Below are 9,504 nucleotides of genomic sequence, written 5' to 3' on the forward strand. Positions count from 1 at the left end.
GTGTCTGGAGACATTCATAAGGGGAGGACTCCCAAGTGTGTCCACTTCCACGTTGGGCATGCTCTGTCTTCCAGGAGAGTGATCTTTGTTTGTTTTGTTTTTCATACACAACAAATCTAGAAAACATCCCAGAAGCTGGTTCTTACTATTTTTGAAGTGATAATGTATAGGCCCAGTCACAGAGAGTTTCTCTTGGGAGGGCCACATTGCCAAGGCCTCACATTGAAGAACAGTCCCAAATGTGGACTTTTAATGTTATTTCCAAATGAAATTAAACATGCAGCCACTGACACACACTGATCTAATTGGGGGTGGGGGTGGAAAAGGGCAACACACAAGACTTTGAACTTACGTTCTATGACCAGATCACATTAGCTCTTAGATACTATCAATTTTATATTTAGTAAACCCATGCCTAGCACAATTATATTGCACTATATATATTTACTGAGTGTAAACATTTGGAATATATCACATTTTTTTGTAATCTTGTTTTGGCATTTCTTTGTTTTCTGAAATACGTACTGCCATGCTCAGAAATTGGAAGCGGTCTGGCCTCTGAGAGGCCCTGACCATAGACTTTCTGCACCTTCAATGCTGCCCACAGGGAGTGGTGGGCTTCTGTAAGAGAAGGAGAGGAGGGATGTACAGGGATATTCCTCGTGGTGGATGAATGCAGTGGCGCTTAAACTGACATGTGTGACAGAATCTCCTAGGTAGCTTGTTAGAAATGACATACGGTGCACGGAGAATTTCTGGCCCAGACACAAGATCTTGACTCAGGGAGTCTGGGACTACTCTTTGAAAAGCCCTGCAACAGATTGTAGAGGGAGCTGTTGGGGAGAAGGTCAAATAACAGAAGAAGTCACCTTTGGGAAATAAATAATGATTCGCTCTGGGAACAGTGAAGACTCTGTCATAAAGAAAGGCTTCCCCACTAGGAGCAGTACAGAAACAGAAACAGAGCAAGGGACCTGGTAACTGAGAGAGCAGAGGGAAGGCAGGGTGGCCGCCAAGCCTGGCTGCCCGGGTGCGAGGAGCAACTGAGGAAATGTGTGACTGAGGAATGAGCAGACTGGGGGGGTGGGCAGTTATGCCAGAGGGACAGCTTCTGGAGGAACCTCACTGGAGGGCAGAGGCAGAAGACCTTAGAGAGGAGTGGGCATGTCCCAGAGGGTCATAACCTTGAGCACAGAGCTGAGGAAGGAGAGGCTCTGTGGGGCCCAGTGCAGGAAGAAGCTTGGAACGCACCATTCCCTTCACTAATTGTGGACAAACGTGAATATTCCCTCTAGGTAGCTTAGCTAATCCATGCACAATGAAGACAGACTTTCTATGAGATCTTTGATTAATAGTTTTATAAAAATAAGGGAGTATTAAGAATACTTGACCTAGGGGAGGGAAGTGTCCTAAGCTGTGGGGTAAGGAGTGTTTTTCTAGATTTCTGAGTTATAGTTTGAGCTCAGCACAGCATGACATTCCTTCATAGATCGCCCTGTGCCTCTCATGCCATTAGTAATTCTGCCACAGGGGCAATTCTATGCATTTAGAAAATTGTAGTTTAAACACATCGGTTACATTTCTATGATCCACTTAGAACTCAGTGCTACAAATCCAGAACTCTTCTGTGTTACTGTTTGTCCATTCCAAGGACCTACCACAAGAGCCTTCCTATGAGCAATAAGAGAAGTTTATCCACTCTTTATATGATTGAATGATTATTGGGCTTTCTTTGATTTTAAATAGCAATCATTTGTTATATAAGTTATATTAACTTTAAATTTCCTTCCTTAATTTTTGCTGATGATAGCAACTGTGCTCCATATTTTGGAGTTATCTGCTTAGCAACTTGAGTAAGAGCCATTTGAGCTAACAGTACAATTCTCAAGCTTTCTGGATTGCAAAGCTCTATTGTTTCTTGACTTCCACATATTATACCTTTTTTTTCCCTCTACTGGAACGACATTAATAGATTAGGGCAAAAAAGTCCTAACAACTCAACTTCTATTTTGCTTCTGTTGTAGTCATCACAGGTAATGGTTTCTAGGGTATAAAAAATAGAACAAGTAGGGCTTTTAAATCAATGACAGTTGTTAGATGTGTATGTGTGTTTGTGTGGTTTGTATGTAGAAAGTCAAAAGATAGTTTATTAAATAACTCAATAATTTTTTTGAATACCTAATTTATGCCAGATATAATTTAGGTGCTGGGGATATAATACTGTATAAAGCAATGCTCCCATTCTCAAGGGACTTATATTCTTGTGTTAAGAGATGAATAACAAAGAAAGTGACAGGAAGTGGGGTTTATGTGCTATTTTATAGTAGGGTAGTTAGAGAAGGCCTCTATAATGAGTGACATTTCAACAGAGACTTGAAGGAAGTGAGCAAGCTCAGTGGTTATCTGGGGGAGTGCTTTCTAGTTGAAGGATCTTGGGTACAAAGGTCTTAACAGTGGAGATAGCATAGGATTTGGAAGAATATCAAAGAGACCCATGAAAGTGGTGTGGAATGGATGAGGAGGGGCTGGAGAGGGGAAGGAGATGAAGTTGGAAAGTTAGCTGAGTGGTCTTTTTTGGCCTTAGTAAATACTGTACTGAATTTTTTTTTCTTGGTGAGATAGAAAACCAATGCATGGATTTGAACCAAAGAATGATGTGAACATTTTAACAGGCTCGCTGTGCCTGCTGTAGGGAAGAGTGTTACACTAGGAGGGCAGGAGAGAGAAGGGGAGGTGTGTGGTGTGTGGACAAACTGCTGGGGGTGAAAGAAGCAGGGTAGAAGAGGAGAAGGAGAATGACAAAACTGTGGTTTGGAGTAAGCTTCAGCCTGGTCTCATGGGAAGCTCTGGTGCATAAATTAAACTGTAGAGACAAGGAAGAGAGGCAGCTTTTAACCTTCCCTCTGGTTATAGGATAAAGACTCTGAGGATAGGGATGGACAGTGTCAATTCCAGGCCCCTCTAGGGGTAGTGGCTTCCATTGCCCAAGTGCAATTCTCACTGAGGAACTAACAGCAACTGGGGAAGGGCTCACCAACCAACTGATGAAAGAGATTTCAGAGGATCTGGTTGCACAAGCCAATGGTATCTTCTACATGGAACAAGGGTGGAAGCAGAGACACCAGTTAGCAGGAAAGTGCAATAGTCCAGAAGGAAGATGCAAGTGGCCTGGACTAGAATGTAGCAGTTGAGGGCTGAGAAGTGGTTGCATTCTGGAAAAATGTGAAAGGCATAGCCCACAAGATTTGCTCATGGATTACTTATAGAATGTGAGAGAAAGAGAAGAAATCAAGGATGACTACATGGTTTGTGACCTGGCCGTTTATCGAGATGGGGACGACCGTGAAAAGAACAGGTTTTGGAATGGGCTGAAAAGTAGAAGCTCCACTGGAAACTGACTAAATCAGAAATGCCTCGTAGATGTCTCAGTGAAAATGTAAAGGAGGCATTTGGATGTAAGGGTTCAAAACTGTGAAAAATGTTTCAGTTCCTAAGTTCAGATGATTAACTGCTCATGATATTAAAAGAATATGCATGTGTTTGAGGTGGCACTGTTGGAAACTTTTATTAGGGTTCTGAGAATGGATGTGGAGTGAAAAAGCCATAATTAGACCCAATAAACCTCAAAAAAGAACAAAAGTTGAGTATTGGAGACCATACGTCAGTAAGCTTCAGGCAGCATTTCTAAAATCGACCATTACAATAAGTTATAAATAAAAATTAAAAAATAAAATAGACCATCAAACAAATGATTTTTCAATGATTTACCAAAAGTTGTAAGAATTTTGAGGTAATAGGGATTCCCAAAGACCAATTTGGACCATGCTAACTTCATTTCTATTTTTGAAAGTATTCTAGGCACAGAGGTTGGGGAAATTCGTCTTAGTATACCCTGATTTTTATAGAGTGTTTGTTCAATTGTTTTTTTATCATAGCCTTCTGACACAATGAAGAAGTGTGGGCTAGGATGGAGAATAGTCACGCAGCTCTCTAACTGACTAACCAAGAAGAGCAAAGAAGGGTCAATCCTTAGGTTATATTTTGCTGCCAAACAAGTGTTTACCGCTCTAGGCCCTTTGCTAATCATAATTTTTAAAAAATCAATAACTTAAGTGAAAAGCTAGAAAGCTCATTATCGTATTTGAAGATGACACAACCTGGGGAGAAATAATACATTGAATTATAAAATGCAAGTTTAAAAGAAGAAGAAGAAACTAAAACTCACAATCTTGAATTTAATAGGGATGGATGCAAGATAAAGCAAAATATCCGATTTCACAAGCTGTGAGAGATCTCCCTTCACAGCAGTGAACAGTATACACAGCTTTTTATTAAGAGTTTTTATTTGCATTGTCATTTGTGGCATGAAGTTAGGAGTGCAGGCTTTGGAGCCATCTGCCTGGGTTAGAATCCTGGCTCTGCCACTTACCAGCTGCATGATCTAGGGTATGTTTCTTAAAATCTGTGTTTTCCTTACCTGGGAGATGAGGATGATATCAGTTCCAACTAATATTGTCAGAATTATGGTAAGAATTAAACTCATGTCAAGTACTTAGGACAATGCCAGGAACATAGTAAGTATTCAATAGATACCTATAATAACAGGGTCAACGGTGTGATCTGGTTGCAAGAACAGCAAAACGATCACTGAGTATAGTTGTAGAAGTGAGCTGTCAAGCTCAAGGGGAGCTCATAGTCCACTATGCTCTTTACTGTTGACATTTTATTCAGTTCTGGGCATCCCTAATTAAAAGAGTGTTTTCAACCTGTGAGAAATGGAGTGCTGAAGATGGTAAAGAGTAGACTCACACCAAATGAAGAAAAATTGGAAAAATTGGGATAGAGGCAATGACTTCTTCTTTTGGAAAAAGACTCAGCTGATGAAATAAAGATTTCTTGAAAAACCTGAAGGCTATCATGTGGAAAAGGAATTGGACAGAGTCCCTGTTGCTCTGGAAACAGAAACAGAAACAAAGAGTAAGATTAAAAGGGTCCAGAGTGGGGTGCTTAAGTGTTTCCACTTTGTGTTATGTCCAGAGAGAGGACAGAAGCCTGGTATGGTTCTGCTTCTAAATTACTGTGCAGTGTCAGATCTCTCACTCAATAGGTCGCAGTTTCATAATCTGTGAAATCAGAGTCTGGATTATGATGTTCTCTAAAGTGGAAAGGACAGTTGACCTATCAGTGGACTGTCTTTCTAGATAGTGGGTTTTCTATCACTGGAAATGCTTAAGTCAGGACATGTTAGAGTAGGCATTATTATATAAATATTTGATTAGAATTTATCGGATCTAAATGGCATAAAAAATCTCTCAATTCTAAGATGCTGGGGAAAATGTTATTTCTTTCTTTTTTTATATATTTTTGCAAAGAATGAAGAATGCTTTATTTCCAGGAATTATGGAAGCCAGTGGAATCCAGGGCAAAGGGAGTGTGCTGTAACCTGGTGTGATGGAAGGAATGGCCACCTAGTCTCACTTTCCAACCACAAACACAATGGGGAAGCTCATGGTTTAAGGTAAGACAAGGTGAGCACAAAACTATAGGTTCGCTGGGCACTGGGTTCCCTCATTTGCTCTAGACATTATGAGACAATTGGCAGTTACAAACCTTGAGCTGTAGCATCCAGATTTAGATGACCTATCCATCACTCATCCCACCCCTTAGCTCTGCTTTCTCATAGAGATAGAGACTCTTAAATGATTAGGTGAGAACTCATTACATTCTCTGTTAATGAGACTGAGGTGTGATTTCCACCCATTCACATTCCCTTGGGCATCAAACTCACAGAAAATTGAACGAGCTCCTGAAAGAGCTCTCTGTACTAATTCCCTTGGTGCCTAAAGTGTCACTGCAGAATTTCCAGTGCTAGCAGAGTATCATCGCTTCCATTCTTTCTCCTGAAAATGGAAAATGTGAAAAGTACCCTTAAGCCACTGACTCCACATCATGCAGTCCCTACGTTCATGGCTGTGCATTGAGAATCTGGTGCTGGTAGAGGCTGGGATGTGCAGGCGGGCGGTGGGTGCAGCAAGAGAGGGAGGGGCTGAGCAGCAATGGCAGACTGGATGGTAGCCATGAATGGCAGAGTGGTGGGGCACCGTCATCTGTTGCCTGCAGCTGCCAGGCTGACTTCATTCCTCAGACAGCAAATATTTATTGACCATTTATGCTGTGGAAGACACTCTACTAGGCACTCTGAGGGACACACAAGAGTGTGACATGCTTCTAATTTCTGGCAAGGAATCTCTAGTCTGGTTGGAAGATAGTTACTGGCTAGCAGTCCTTTATTGTTTGCAAAGCACTTTCAGGCAAATCATTCTCCTCTCAACAGCCTGTGGGTTGAGACCCTTCCAGTACCCTCATGATACCTGTGAGGTACTGTTATTCCTATTTTTTAAACAGGAAACTGTGCCTTTGATAGTTAAGCAACTTAATCTGAGATCACCCATTCATGTCTGAAATGCCCTTGCTGTTGTTGGTATAGACCTAGGCATATCTCTAACTCCAATTATAGTGCTCTTTCTGCTACACCACACTATAATAAAAGTACAAGACCAGTGTATAGCCTATATAGGACATAGCAAGGGACTTTCACTGATGAGGTGTGTTACAGGAATTTAGGAATACAACACTGTGGCTGGGTACAGAAGGGAAGCAGGACTACAGAGATGGCTTCTAACTCGATAGGTGGAGAGCAAGGGAGGGCATTCCAGACAAAACAAATATTTTATTAAAAGTGAGAAGTAAGAAAGTAGAACTTTAAGGAGATTTTCACAGGGCTGCCGTGTTTGGCCATATCATTTGCATCTAACTCCAAGGGTGCCATTCACATAGACTCTGATATAAGTGGCACCCCGGGCATTATTGATTATACATCCTGCACAGTAGTCCAGAGGAAGCCCTGAATGTATACATCAGTGGGACTTGGAGAGTTGAGTAGAGAAGTGAGAGAAAAAAAACCTAGAAAGATGGGCAAGGGACTGATCATGAATAGCTGGGAAGTGCAGGGTACGGGTTTCCTATTTTTACCTATAGGCATTGAAAGATTTTTAACCACAAAAGAATCACAGTGAAAGCACAGTTTTGGGAAGATTGATCTGGAGATGTGCATGTTAAATTTGAAAAGGGAGAGGTTAAGGATAGATCAAATAATATTTTGGCCACCTAAATATGAGATTAAAAATGTCCTGAACAGTGGTGATAGCAATGGGAAATCAAAGAAAATGACAAACATGAATAGTCTTTCATTAATTCCACTAGTGGTTTTTTTTAGTTTTTAGTAAGTGCAAAGCAATATACTATATACCAGCAATTTACTAGTGATCCATATAGGCATGAGTCTTGCCACTCTAGAGTTTATAGACCAGGAAGGGAATCAGACATTGGTAAAATACTCACATAAAGATTAATTACAAACCATGATAATGCTATGAAGTGGAAGTATAAGATGGCGTGAGAATGTATAACAGGTGGAATCTGTGATGCATCACCTGGATATTGCCTTGTGTCCCTGCCACCCAAAGTCAGATCTGCCATGTCTTTGACCATAGTAGAGAGTAAAGGGTTCTTTGTTTTTATATCAAGGACAATGCATAGGCACTGACATATTTTAACCTGGAGATGACGTGTTCAATCTTGCAGTTTTGAATGGACGCTCTTGCTGCTATATGGAGAAGAGATGGGAGATGGGTGCTCAAGGAAACTGATAAGAGCCTACTGCACCAGTCCTAGAGAAACATCTCAGTGGACTGGATGATGAAGATGGCAGTGGAAACAGAACCTTATGAAAGAGAACCTACCAGGACTTGACCGATAGGAAGTGAGTGAAGAAAGAGAAAACTTAATCAGCAGTTAAGGTTCTGGATATGGAAGTCTTGTAGCCCCGTGGTACTCTTAGGGATATTATGGAAAGCATGGGGCAAGGGGGTGCTGGCTTGATATGTAGAGTTAGGGGGCACGATGGGTTATCCCAATGAAAAGTAAGCAGTAGGATTGGAATTTTTTAAAAAGAGAAGGATTGTTGTGGTAAGACTGAGAACTATTGATAAAGTCATAATAGTTAAGATGTGAGTGTGTGTGTTGGGTGGGGGTTAATGAAAAATTATAAAGGGTTTAGAAATTGAATTGTGTAAACCAGTGCCACTGGGTAAGGTGGACTGACAAAGTAAGGTGAAGCTGCAAAGAAGCAGTCACAGAGGTGGAAGGGTATTATTTCTCAAAAATCAGACATTTAGTCACTTAGTTCTTGTTCTATTACAAGGTAGAAGGGTATTATTTCAAGAAAATCAGATATTTAGTCACTTAGTTCTTGTTCTATTACAACCTCATATATACTTTTCTGAATGAAATAACAAGAGACATCTACCAGGAAGAAATTATTCTGTGGCCCACAATGCTATTGTCACCATAATGTGTTTGCTTTCAGTGTATATTTGTTTAGGGATGGATACAAATCAAGCTGAAGGCCGAGGCCTCCCCATCCCTGCATTTACTGGTCACAGGCAGAGAAACTACATTTACTTTGTAGCTTTTGCTAGTGAATACTGTGGTCTAAAATCAGGTTCTGCAAGACTCATCTATTGTAAAGAAATAGATCACGGATGTAAAATCATCACGATGCTTTTTCCCCCTAAAATATTAATAAAGTAATCTGCTTCTGTATTTGAGAAATCACAGTGTGTTCCTGTGACCGAAGTACACCAAACTTCCGTTCTTCTTCCAAATGTCTCTAAAATCCACTTGTCTCAGCGTTGAATAAGCACATTAAAAATAAACTTATCAACGTTCTTTGCTGAAATATTTTCATCCACTTACAGGTATGCCCAAAGACTTCAGTTCTGAAGGATGGTACCATGCTCAATTTTGTCAGCTGTTGTCAGGGATCATGGGCCAAACTGGATGTTTTTGGATGTGAAACCAACTTGAGGCGGACACCAATGATTTAATGCACTCGCAAGACAAAGCATTTAGGTGAAAGTCAATTGTGTTCTCTTCTTTGGAAAGTCTTTTGTGAGAGCAAATCTCAGGTGGCTTCATCCAGCGAAGATTACATTCAAGATTGAGTACTTTAAAGACAAAATGGAAAAGATCCAGTCAGTGGAATGGGTGATTTGTCCAGCTTGTAGTTAGTGGAAAATATAAGGCAGACACGCTAATGACCTCTCTGCATCTATGCCCAAGGAGTGGCTGTGAACCCTTCCTGACAGCCTCCTTACGTGATTTGGTACCTGGCGAGTCAGCTCTGGAGCACTGTCCCAGAGCAGGCTGGGAAAGTGCCTGTTTTTGTAGGATTTGTCCCACTCTGTTCTTAGAGTTTATTCTGAAATGCTACTTCCCCCTCCCCTTGAGGATCTGAGGCCAACATTTCAAATGGCTAGGGGTGACCACACCCCAACCTAAGTACAAGAGGTTCATGGAATTATAGGGAGAATCAAGTTATGTATGTCAGAAGTCAGTGCAGAGCCAGGGCCTTAGGAAAGTTTACATGTTTATAAATTACCT

At 41.0% G+C, this 9,504-nt stretch overlaps 1 long non-coding RNA gene across 4 annotated transcripts in view; it reads left to right on the forward strand.

Annotated features, from left to right (window-relative positions):
• LOC136324169 (uncharacterized) overlaps window positions 1-8,633 on the forward strand; it is a 168,755-nt gene extending 160,122 nt beyond the window's left edge. For all 4 annotated transcript variants that reach the window (XR_010729053.1, XR_010729054.1, XR_010729056.1 and 1 more), the window contains 2 exons: window positions 5,396-5,518; window positions 7,645-8,633. This is a non-coding gene — a long non-coding RNA (uncharacterized lncRNA). The remainder of the gene's footprint in view (window positions 1-5,395; window positions 5,519-7,644) is intronic.
• Window positions 8,634-9,504: the final 871 nt, after the last annotated feature.

Source organism: Saccopteryx bilineata, chromosome 2 (genome assembly GCF_036850765.1).
Source record: "Saccopteryx bilineata isolate mSacBil1 chromosome 2, mSacBil1_pri_phased_curated, whole genome shotgun sequence".
NCBI lineage: Eukaryota > Metazoa > Chordata > Mammalia > Chiroptera > Emballonuridae > Saccopteryx > Saccopteryx bilineata.